This window comes from Phacochoerus africanus, chromosome 1 (assembly GCF_016906955.1).
Source record: "Phacochoerus africanus isolate WHEZ1 chromosome 1, ROS_Pafr_v1, whole genome shotgun sequence".
Taxonomy (NCBI): domain Eukaryota; kingdom Metazoa; phylum Chordata; class Mammalia; order Artiodactyla; family Suidae; genus Phacochoerus; species Phacochoerus africanus.
In genome coordinates this window covers 86,126,424-86,139,938 of record NC_062544.1, presented here as the reverse complement: position 1 = coordinate 86,139,938, position 13,515 = coordinate 86,126,424, and positions in this window count along the sequence as shown.

Genomic DNA, 13,515 nt, shown 5'->3' with positions numbered 1-13,515 from the left:
TATACAGTAAACTCTTTGATACTGATCTTAGTAATATTTTTTTGGACTTGTCTTCTCAGGAAAGGAAAACAAAAGCAAAAATGAATGAATGAGATTACATCAATGCTTTTGCACAACAAAGGAAATCATCAACAGAACAGAAAGGCCATCTACTGAATGGCAGAAAATACTTGCTAATTATATTCCTGATAAGTAGTTGACATCCAAAATCTATAAAGAGCTCATACAACTCAATATCAAAAAACTCAGTATGATTTAAAAATGGCCAGAAGAAGTGAATAGACATTTTTTGAAAAAGACATGCAAATGGCCAACAGACACATGAAAAGATGTTTAAATTCACCAATCATCAGAGAAATGCAAATCAAAACCATGAGTTATCACCTCACACCCATCAGAATGGCTATCATCAAAAAAAAAATGTTTATGAGGATATGGAGAAAAAGGAACCCTAGTCCACTGTTGATGGGAATATAAATTTGTGCAGCCATTATCCCTGGAATAAAAGGCAGGGATGAGGGATGGAAGGAAAAAGGAAGGAAAACATTATCCTTCTTGTTTTGCAAACTCACCCTTTACAAATGATTTTCACATTTTGAAGATTGCCATTGGGTCTCTAGATTCCAGAAAATCTCAGTTGAGAAAATAAACTTCCAGGACCTTCAGCAGAGGGAATGAGATCACTGGAGTTTCATCCTGAATCTGAAGGCTCCTGTTTATAAAAGACCTATGTCACCTCAGCTCACAAATCAATGAACAGAAGTGATCATATGGCCCGATTTAACCATGGCAAGTAGATGGCAGGAATCAAACCTACCATGTGCCTGGAAGTCAGGAAGCTAGATATATTTGATGACCACCATAACCCACCAAATATGCAGCCCATCCAAACAACCCCAAAATCTTACAGGCTTATCACAACAGAGGTTTATTTCTCACTCCTACTGCATGGTCATCATGGGTTGGAGGGTTTTCCTCCTTGGAGTCACTCAGTGACCCAGACTAACTGAGGCATTATTTCAATGTTTGTGTCCATGACCATCATAGAGATAGAAAGAGAATGTGATGAACTATGCACTAGCTTTCAAAGCTTCTGGAAATGACACATGTCTCTTCTATTCACATTTCATCTACAAAGAAAGTCAAATGGCCATGTTAGTGCCAAAAGGTGGAGGGAATAAGCAGAAAATTGAACTATCTGTTATACTGCACTTATGAATAATCTCCTATCTACTCTACTTCTATTTCAGCAATGTGACATCTTGGAATTTTTCCATAACTTCTCTGGTCATCATAAGGTCATAGTCTCTGCCTTGTGGTAGCACATAGCTTAGTCTGGTCTAATGCCAGAAATCCAAGCTCCATTACCACATCTTCAATTGATTTCCTCTCTAGGTTTAGAAGACTTCAGGGGTATGTGTGTGTGTGAAGGATGGGGGCATGATCAGCTTTTTCTCTTTCTGGACATACTTCCACTCCCATCCATTACTGACTCATTCTTTGAACAAATAATTACCAAGCACATATTCTATCAAACAATGTTCTAGATGCCAGAGTTAGGATAATGAACGAAACGGAAAGCTTTCTATCTTCATGGCACTTATATTCAAGTAGATAAAATAACTTAAATGGGAGTTCCCTTCGTGGTGCAGTGGTTAACGAATCTGACTAGGAATCATGAGGTTATGGGTTCGATCCCTGCCCTTGCTCAGTGGGTTAACGATCTGGCATTGCCGTGAGCTGTGGTGTAGGTTGCAGATGTGGCTTGGATCCTGCGTTGCTGTGGCTCTGGCGTAGGCCGGTGGCTACAGCTCTGATTCGACCCCTAGCCTGGGAACCTCCATATGCCGTGACAGCGGCCCGAGAAATGGCAAAAAGACAAATAAAATAAAATAAAATAACTTAAATGTATGACACAATAGTAATAAGTTCTAGACTAAGAAATATAGTAGAAAATGTCATAGGAAGTACTGTTTAGTTGGGGGTTGTCTAGAGAAAGTGATGTGTTAAAATAAGCAGGACCCTTCTCTTTTGATGGTAGAGACCTGAATCTAGGCTGAAAATGTTGTGTAAAAAAGAAGTTATAATAAAAGGGATACTCTGCAAATTTCTTGTTTTAATCTAGATAAGGCATATCCAAAATAAATATGTAAAGAAGAAAAATAAAACTTGTCTTCACGGAAAAAATTAGAAATAAAGCTAAAGTAATTGAGAACTTGAGGAACAATTTCTGGGTCAAAGGTGAATAAATGTAAACCCTCTAGAGTATGACATGACCTAGCTTATTGTAAAAACAGTGAGGACAGTTTGGTGAGAGTAGAAAAACACAAGGACAGAGCATGGAGAATGGTCAAGACCACAGGAACCTTGTGGTCATGGTGAGCCATTGGAGGGTTCTGAGCAGAGAAATGACATGATGTGGAATGGACTTCATTAAGATCATTTAGCTGCGGTAATTAGACTGGATGGGAAAAGAGCAAAGGCAAGAGCAGGCAAATTCATTAGGAAATTAGTGCAGAATCCAGAGGAGAGTCAATAGTTTGTTGGGCATTTGTGGTAGCATGGAAGTGTGAATCCTCATGTTTCAAGGTTCTCATGTCCAGATGATGGAGGAGATATGATAAAGGGGCTGAGGACAGAAAACTTTTTACCCAACTGAAATAGATAGAATCTTGTAGATACCTGGATGGTACTTTGGTGGGTTTTTAGTGACACCACTTCCCCCAATGCCGGCGATCTCCATTTCCCTTGAGAACATCAAGATCCCATCAGCTGGTCATATATGAGCCTTTCCACCAGCCTCTGGTTGCCAGCAGTTCATATCTCAGGTTGGACCACTTAACTCCTCTACATTGTGTCCTTGGACAGAGTACTCAGGCCAGTTCCCCCTTGTAAGGCCTAACTTTCCAGACAGGAGACTCACTAATCAATCATCTTGCCAAATTCAGGAAGTTCTGGCCATTTCCAGTGCTTCTTATTCTACTCTGCCATATAAGGTCAACAAGCCACTCACAGCCTGTCACCTTTAGACAGAACTCAAAATCCTGGTCCCTGTGTCCCTCAGCCATGACAAGAGACGTACAGAGCTGCAAGATATTTTCTGGAAGATCTACTCACTTTGAGTTGAAGAGGAATCTTGTCCCTCTCCTCCTCCATTGGTGAGGGGTGGGGAGGAGAAACATAGATCATTCATAATTCCATGAAAAGAGATTCTCCCTCCTAGCCTTTCCAATTCCTGGTTTATTCTTTGCTTTTCACACAGATTGTGAGTGATGGGTTAGTTCTGGAAGAACAAGTTTCTCAATGTTAAGTGGTCCTGCAGAAATATCCCATCTCCTAACTTCATTAGATTATTTATTTTCAGAAACTCCAGGCCTCAAGAAAAGTTGAATGTAATATCTTCTGACCATTGCAAGCTCAGGACTGGGACAGAGCAAAGCATGCATGCACCTAGAGCACATAAGTTTGAGGTGGTTTCCCTCTCAGGGACATGCACATACAGGGTTGGCACTTCATGACCCAGTCATGACCCTTCTAAAATGCTGTGCCCTGAGCACCTCATTTGCCTCGCTCTAGTCCCAATCTTGCCAAGCAAACAGAAACTAACTAGAGATAACTACATAGAAAAGGTATTTGCTAAAAAGACATTTGTTTGGGTATCTCACAGAATCACAAAGAATCCTTGAAAAATAGGTTTGGAGGCTATCCAGTGAGGGGAAAGTCCTCAAACCATGCTACAGTTTCAGCAACAGCATCCCAGATTGCATAGTTGGACAGAAAGAACCAGGTTTGAACTGTCAATCACTCTGTCTAGAATTGGAGTGCAGACAACCATGGTCCCTGTCATTTCTGGGAATGGATTTAACCACTCTCACCAATAACAATTCTAAACAGCCCCTGAGTTATCACTTCACTAGCTTCTAAGATTGGAGTTTGGGGCAAGTGATCTGAATGGCTCAGTCTAGGTCATGTGTCCAAGATACAAATAACTCTGCCATTTTCAACTTCTATACTGGAGACAGGCTTAGATTCACTAGGTGGGAGCATCTAAATGAAGGGAATTTAGAGTTTAGGCAGCCAAAGACACATAACAAGTGGCCATAAATCAGTAAATCAATCTTGTAAAATAACTGGAAATTGCAGAAAGTTCTATGAAAGAAACAAAAATGAAGGTTAATAAATAACCCAAGAGAGGGGCTCTACTTGAAATACAGTGGTCAGTGAAGGACTTAAACTGAGACATAAAGGAAAAAGGATCTAGCCATGCAAAAACTGGTTATAGGCAGAATGAAGAACAAATGTAAAGATGCCTAGGGTGGGAAGGAGCTTGATGTGGTTGTGTAGCTAGTTATAGCTGGAGCATAAATGAGGGGTGGGAAGGGGGTGGAGATGAAGCTAAAAGAGTCAGATCACACAGAGCTTTGTAGGCTGGGGTTTGTATTTGGAAAAGTCATTGTAAGCTTTTAAGCAGGGAAATAAAATGATCTAATTTCCATCATTTAAGAATATCATGCAGTTCCTATTATGGCTCAGCAGTAATGAACCTGATGAGTCTCCATGAGGACACGGGTTTGATCCCTGGCCTCGCTCAGTGGATTAAGGATCTGGCATTGTTCTGAGATGCAATGTAGGTCGTGGATGAGGCTCGGATCCAATGTTGCTGTGGCTGTGGCATAGGCCAGCAAATACAGCTCCAATTCAATCCCTAGCCTTGGAATTTCCATATGCCATGGGTGCATCCCTAAAAAGTCAAAAAAAAAAAAAAGAAAAAGAAAGAAAAAGAACATGACTTTTGTTGCTATCTGGAGAAGTTGGTATGGGAGAAATCATGGGAGAAGTCAGACCAGATAAACCAGCAGGGAGGCTATTGAGGTATTCCAGGGTAAAGAAAATGGCCCCAAGTAAGGTAGTGATGGCAGAGCTAGAGATCAAAGCCTGGATCTCATGCATAATTTGAAGATAGAACCTTGACTTTAATATGGGAAGTTAGGAAAAAAGAATAAACCTGGATCCTTGCTTGGTTTCTGGATGGAGTAATCAAATGTATCATTGCAACTTTTGTGACTACGGAGATGTGGAAACCAGATACAGCAGTAAGAGTTCTACGTGGGACACGTTCAGTTTGCAATGTTAGGATGTCATCAAATAGGCAGGCCTTAGGCTTAAGCAGTTAATTTACCTTGGTAACAAGCTAATTTGCAAACATTTCAAGTAAAGCCGATATTAAACATTCCAGGACACTTGGAGTCCAGAAACTCATGCTGGCTTTTGTCTGTTTTTTTGTGTGTGTTTTTCCCCTTTGTTACTTAAAAATAATCAAATGTTTCAAACATACAGAAAAGTGCAGGAATAAAAACTTAGGAGACACCTGTATATCCACCATCCAGATTTAACAAATGTTAACATTTTACTATATTTGCTTCAGATCTTTTTTTAAATAAACAACACCGTACACACAGCTCTTATCCCTCATCCCATTCCTCTTAACTGTATGATACCATTTTTAAATAATTCTAAAGCATTCAAAACAATTCTATGTATTTTTTGGGCAGCTGCATGTGTAGTAAAACTATAAAAACAAGCATGTGAGGACACACCAACAGAAGAATATATTTTTTGTTTTTCTAATTTGCATTAAATGGAGTTCAATCTCCACACATCAGGGATTCCAAGAAATCACATCTCCATTATTTTGGAGAATAGTTTTTCCCTTCAATTGAAATCTTACACGAAAATTGCTATGGCAACTTAGGGACACTGGAGGAAACATCTAGTTTTCAGGTTATTGGTGTCACATGTAAGATGCTCTCTGTCTGAATTTACATAGACCTCTGGAAAGCAGGAAGGCTGAATCTTTGTAGAATCCACTCCTTTATGCCAAATGTGCCTCTAGAACCTGCAAGCCAACTCCCAGTGCCACCAACACTTTGTGTTCCAGCCCAGTATCCACATAGCTCTCATCCGAGGTCCCAGAATATTGGCACAGTTGCCTAGGTTCAAAGCAAAAGACCCTCCCTACCTCTCAACCTCCCAGTTTCAGGAAATTCAGTTCTTCCTTTAGTTTGACCTCCCCTGGTCTCACTCATGTTCTAAACCTCTAGCTTTGGAGCAACAGAGGTGTCAGCCCATAGCTTAACATACAAAAGCCCTCTTAAGGTTCCTCCATATTAAAGGCAGCTAGTATTCAGGACAATAAGTTCTATAAAACCTCAAAGAATCTCTCCTTCTTCCTCAGTGAACTTATAGCCAAGTAAGTCTAACATGGTTCATTGCTCAGGCAGGTTATCTTGTTCCCCTTGATAAAGTGTCCACCTTGTGCCTGCTGACCACACTCTCCTTAGACACTGGCCTGGGTTGTGCCTGATGGTCACTCACTTCCAATGGGTTTTCTTTGCCCATGCCACATTTTTACTTTCAAAGGCATGCGCACAACGCTGCACTCCTGGCATCTCACGCCTCATTTCTCACCACTGACTCCTCTTACCAGCCTCCCTTGAATGTTTGCACCCTTAAACCTCCAATCACTTTCTAGAATCCTTGGAAGATCTCCCTTTTTGTTCTTCATTCTCCTGCCATTCTTTTCACTGTTGAACCCCCCGCCCCCACAAATTACCTGAAGAATAAAAGGGGGTTTCAGCCAATACACCAGGATTAGGAAAATGAAATAAAAATACATGTTGAAGTACTAAACCTCTTGCCCCCTCATCCCTCCCCAAAATAAACATGAAACAAATATTCTAACTTATCCATGCCAGTGGCAGAATCAAAAAAATTCATCTTCAAGTTTCTGCCAAAACTACCTACACCTATGTACAACTTCAAGCCCTTCCTAATTAAACCTGTTTTTCTCAGTAGCAGCTAAGCAAAGGAACATGGCTTCTTACTTAATTTCACTATGAAAATAATATTCATTTTACCAAAAAAATGTTTCCACTTAATTCATTGAAAAGCTATACTGTAGGACTTCGTGGAATAGATCACAGACCTAACCACCACTTATAGCATTATTTCTCTGACACAGTGAGTTCCCAGCTTCCACTTAGAAAGAAACTTGAGCAGTGTAACCCACAGGTGACTCTGAACATGCCAAGTCAGGTGATAAAAGCAAAATTTCATAAACCCAGTATAAAAAACATTTAAGGTTTCTGGAACTACTTCATTTATTTCAGCATAACTGTTTTATTTCAAATATTGGAGAATTACACAGTGACTTTCTTCCCCATAACTCTTTTACTTACAGGGCAAATATTTATTGAGCACATATTTAAGTTTCCCAGAACTAAATAAACAAGCTGGACAAAACCCTAGTGTTTTATAAACCATTTTCCCTTCTTCTTTCTTGTTTGTATGTCCAAGGTTGCTAAATAATAAAAGTAGAATATTTAGCTATTCTTAGATTGAGTTCATAAAAAGAAATTCACCATACAAATATTCCCACATTTTTAAAGTTTTAAAAAATAATATAAATTCATTTTCACATCTCTCATGCCTAGAACATGCATGCCACACAGTAGGAATGCAATAAATATTTGAGAACGTAAAATTATCTCTCTAGAATCCTTTTAGATATAGCCCTGCCTAAGGGGGAAAAAGATAATTCAAAATCTCTTCCAATCCTTAGATTATATTCTCTCAGCAGTGTCATGGTATTCCACTTTCCGTTTTTCCCACACTCTCCCAAGCCCAAATCCCTAAAAGGCTGAATTCAAGAAGGCAGGACTGGACAAATCAAATGCCTCATTAAGAATGCCTGAAGAAATATGCCTAAAGATGAAATTATAGCTCTTAGACCAGTACTCAAAACCCTGGAATAAAAGAAAAGAGAGAAGGAGGGAGTGGGGGCCAAATTATGCAATTTGACCATGGTTACTTATCCAGCAAATGTTTCTGAAAGCTACTAACTACTAATTGTGGTAAAGGTTTTTAAGCCGAGAATCAGTGAGTGGCTCTCTCTTTCCCTGACTCTCTGTAATTCATGTGCAGTTTGGGGATGGCACTCTGTCTTAAATACAATAATATTTTAGAAGAATTTGAACACTCTAAGTTAACAGGTATGCCAATTTGGAGCCATAAAAGAGATGCAACTCCAGAGATTTCAAGTAATTTAATAAGGCGTAACCATTTCTCTAAAGTTCTATTTTTTTCATCAGCCTAAAAAGCTCTGCCATGTGGCCTAATTCAGGGCTGCAGGTAGGAGAAATTACTGACTTCATTATGCCTTCCTGGTTCTCTTCAGTAAAAGTGTTTGGCACCAGGCATTCTCCTTCTAGGAGGCTCTGTGGAAAGATTTTGCCCTGACAGAACTCCTTTGGCTTCTTGTGAAAAGCAGCTGAGGGGAGGAGGTTATGTTCTTTTGTGGGCCAGGCTCAGAGGTTTGTGTCCCCCTCTTTGCCTTAGAAAAGGCCCACAGTGGGGCCCAGTCACACCTGAGTCATAATGGCCCTTGGGCCACTGAACATCATTCAGGGTTTGCTGAAGAGAGATTAATGTTTGTTATTATTGCCCTAATGGCATTACCATTATTGTTGTTATTATCCATTGATCATTAGAAATAAGCACCCCTTGGTTTTTTGAAACATTCCACTGTTTTCCCTCCAGTGTGCAGAATAGCCAGTCGCTTTTCTACAAGGGAACAAAGAGTAAAAGTGAAACCATCCCTTTTCCATGAATTTTTTTGGTGCCACTGGACTTGTGTTTTTATTTGCTAAGGTAGATAAAAAAGGAGGAAAGAATGGCATATTGGCTAGAGAGAAACTGGCTTCTCTGTGAGCTTACGCCCCCTAATCTTAGTGCCTCAATGCAATGCAAATTTGTTTCTCACGCATCTAAAGCCTAAACTAGGCATTACCTATAAGCAGATAGCATCCTTCTAAGCACTAACCAAGGGACTCAAGTATCCCTCATTTGAAGGCCCCCAAGTTCATGGTGCTGGTTGACTGTATTCCAGCTAGGTGAATGGGAGAAAGACCACCCACAGGAGGCCTCAAAGCAGCATACATTACTTGTACTCAAAAGCCATTGGTCATTCTTAATGGCAAGGGAGTCTGGGAAATTCAGCCTGGTGAGTCGTGAAGATAGGATTAGAACCAGAGCAACCCTACTTCAGAGATATGATCATCAAGTATCAGGATGGTGGGTCAACACATATAGTGGCTCACATGTGGAGCCTAAGAACAATGAACTCACAGAAACTTCAGTAGAAAATTTCAGTAGATAATTCTACTCATAGAGAATAGAGTGGTGGTTTCCAGGGGTGGGGGGGTGGGGGAAATGGGGAAATATTGCCAAAGGGAGCAAATTTTCAGGTAGAAGATGAATAAGTTCTGGGAACCTAATGTACAGCTTGGGGACTATAGTTAACAATCGTATTGGGTATTTGAAAGTTGCTATGACATTTGAGCTTTAATATTCTCACCATAATAACAGCAATAAAAATTACATAGTGATTATGTAAAGAATGTGTTAATGTTATTGTGATACATACATGGATCAAATCATCACACTGTACATTTTAAATTTACATAGTGTTATATGTCAGTCATATCTCAATAAACTTGAGGGGGAAAAGCACCTTGAAAGTTCTAGGTGACCTACTCTGAGAAGGTGACATTTGTGTGGATAGATAACAGTGGGAGCAAACATAAAAACTCTTTGCAATTGGATATTCCTATAGTTTTTTAGCTCCTTACTGTTTCAGTGAAGTCAGTAAGAGCTCTTGAAGCAACTTTTACATTTCTATAAGTAAATGGTACAGTGCTAGACACAGGGCAGTCAATGCCAATGTCTTTTAGCTGGGCTGTTGGATTTATTTTTTCTTCTTAATTTATATACATATATATATATTCAAAAATATGTTATAAGGACATATATGCTCTTTTTTGGATTATTTTCCCTTGTAGCTTATTAAAAAACATTGAATATATTTCCCTGTCTATACAACAGGTCCTTGTTGGTTGTCTATTTTCTAATAGTATTGTGTATATGTTAATTTCAGTCTCCTAATTTATCCCTCCTTCCCTTTCCCTTTTGGTAATCATAAATTTGTTTTCTCTGCCTGTGAGTCTATTTCTATTTTGTAAACAAGTTCATTTGTACCTTTTTAAAATCTTCAGTATCCAATCTGAGGTAGGCATCTGGCTATCTGGGTTCTGCTTGCTCTAGGGGAACATAGGGAGATAAGCTCTTCCAAATGCAGATTTTTATCCAATTACCTTCTGTTTTCAGCCCCACAATATCTGTCGCTATAGGGACACACCTCTGAGCTTGTAGTGCACGTCATCTCTCCCCTTTTCCATATTTCTCTTTGGAAAAGCTCCAACCTGTGTTTTATCCTCACCCTACTTCATCAATTCCCACACTTCCATATGCTTTCTATCTCCAGAATTTTTATTAAACTCTCTTAAATGAAAATTTCTCCATCCCCCTCTTTCTTCTTGCGAATTTAGAAAATATTTTTAATTTCTTGAAAGGCTTTTTTAAAAATAGATTAATTGGCTTAATATTTGAAAAGTCAAATAAAGTAGATCTGAGTTAGAACTCAGGTCTATCTAATATTATGAAAAAATTAAATGTGCAAAAAGTAGAAACACTCCCATGTAGCCATTACCCAGATTTAATAATTATCAAGATTTGAGATATTTTCCCCTTAATGAAGTATTTTAAGGCAATTCCAGACATTGTGTCATTTTGTCCCTAATAGTGCAATTTTTATCACTAAAAATTAAAACATATTCCTATGTCATAAATATCATAAAACTAAACATATTTCCCTGGAATCATCTAATGTTTAAGTTCAATTTTCATGATTATTTCAAAATGTATCCATAATTTTTCAAAATGTGAAGAAAATTTTCTATTTTTTAACAAAGCAAGTATAGCAATGATACCAAAGGCAATGAGGATGCCCAATAAAAGAAAATTTATAGGTCAATATCACTTATGACTATCAACTGGCAAAGAATGTAATGCAAACATGAACCATAAGAAAATTGAAGTGGGGAGTTCCCTTCATGGCTCAGTGGTTAACAAACCCAACTAGGATCCATGAGAATGTGGGTTCAATCCCTGGCATTGCTTAATGGGTTAAGGATCTGGTGTTGCCATGAGCTGTGGTGTAAGTCTCAGACATAGCTCAAATTCAGCATTGCTGTGGCTGTGGCATAAGCTGGTGGCTGCAGCTCCAATTCAGCCCCTAGCCTGGGAACCTCCATATGCTACAGTGTGGCCCTAAAAAGAAAAGAAAAGAAAAGAAACTGAACTGGCTATGCTAACAATCAGACAAAGCAAACTTTAATACAAAGAAGTCATTATAAAGAAGGATATTTTATAATAATAAAAAATCAATTCACTGAAAAGATACAACAATTTAAAAAGTAGACACTCGAATATAAAGCCCCCAAATATATGAAGCAAAAAAAAGAATTGAAAGAAAAAATAGACAATTTAGCAAAAATAGCTTGAGATGCCAATACCTTCTTTCAATAATGGATAGATCAACTAGACAGAAAAACAAGAAAGCAGAAGCCTTGAACTACTATAAATCAGATATCTAAAAAACATCCATAAATCACTTCACCCACTAACAGCAAAAATTACTTTCTTCTCAGGTGCACCTGAAACATTTTCCAAGACAGACCGTATTCTAGGCCATAAAACAAGCCTCAATAAATTTAAAATTATTTAAAATACATATGTTCCTCAAGTACAATGAAAAGAATAACAGAAATTAATCAATGACAGATAAATTGGGAAATTCACAAATATGTGGAAATGGAAACACAAACTCATAAAAAATGGATCAGGAAAGACATCACAAAGAAAATTTTAAAATATTTTGAATGGATGAAAGTTAAAATATAATATAACAAAACATATGGAATGCATGAGGGAAACTGATAGTGGAAAATATCATATTAAAAAAGAAGAGAGATTCAAATAAATAACATAATCTTCCACTTCAAGACACTAGAAAAAAGAAAAAAATTAAACCTAAAGCAAGTAGAAGAAAGGAAATGAAGATTAGAAAGGAAATTAATGAAATAAAAACCAAAAAACAATTGAAAAAATCAGTGATATCCAAAATTACTTCTTTGAAAAAATCAACAAAATTAATAGAACTTTAGATAAAGTGACCAAGAGAAAAAGAAATATGATTAAAATTAAAAAAAAAAACAGGAAAGAGGGGATCACTACCTATCTTACACAAATAAAAGTGGTTATTAATGTATGCTGTAAACAATTAGATACTAATTGGATAATCTAGAAGAAATGGATAAATTCTTCAAAAAATAGAAACTACTGAAATTTATTCAAGAAGAAATTTTAAAATATGAAGCAATCGACAAGTAAAGAGATGGAATTAGTCATCTAGAATGTTCCTTCAGGGTAAAGCACAGACCCAGATTCTTACACTGGCAAAATGCATGAAATGTTTGAAGAAAAATTTGACCATAATATTTCATGAATGTTATTCTTCCTGAATTTGATGACAATACTAATATTATGTAATAGAAGAGTCTTGTTCTTGATACATACACACTGAAGTATTTAAGGGTAAAGAAGTATAATGTAATACAATGAAATAGTTCAGAAAAAAATGTATATGTATGTGTATGTGTGGTTGTATATGTGTGGATATGTATAACTCTATGTGTGTGCACATATGTAGAGAGAGAGAATGATACAATAAATGTGCCAAATCTTAACAATCAGAGACTGAATTAAGGGTATAAAAAGGTTTGAGGTATCTTACATTTTTCTTACAGTATAATAAGGTAAGTTTGAAATTATTTGCTAATAAATGATATTTTAAATAATAATACATTATTACTAAGTCAGAATTATCCCAGGAGTAAAGGATTATTGAATATTCAGAAATCTATAAGATAATGAATCACATTAGTAAAATTAAGGGTAAAACTATTTGATCATCATCATAGATGTGAAAGGCAATGGAAAAAATTCAACAATCTCAATAAAACCCTCACTGAAATAAGAATCATCAGTAAAGGAGTGACACAGTAATGGAGAGATTACTCCATTACACAGGGCTACTAGCTCTGCCAGATATTGAAACCTAAAAAGAACTATTTTTAAAACCTTCAACCATTAAAATAGTATAGTAAATGTTGTTGCATAAATAGATTCAGAGACCAATAAACTAAAAGGCAAAAATGATTATGGGAATGAAGTGTTTTATAAAAATGGCAACATACATTGGTGCAGGAAAGATGGAATTTTTAATAAATAGTATTGGGTTAACTTAAGAGACATTTTGAAAATAAGCAAATGTGAAATTAGATGTGTACGAACATCATGGATACATTTAGACCAGAGTGCTAAATATAAACATTGAAGCTGTATCGATACTGAAACAGAAATTTATAATTTGGGCGTAGGGAAATTCTTCCTAACTATGATTCAAAATCTAAGAGCAAATATAGTTAAATGTTATCACGTAAAAAATGAAAGGCAAACTGGCAAACGCCAAAAACAAAAACCTCTAGAAAATTTATG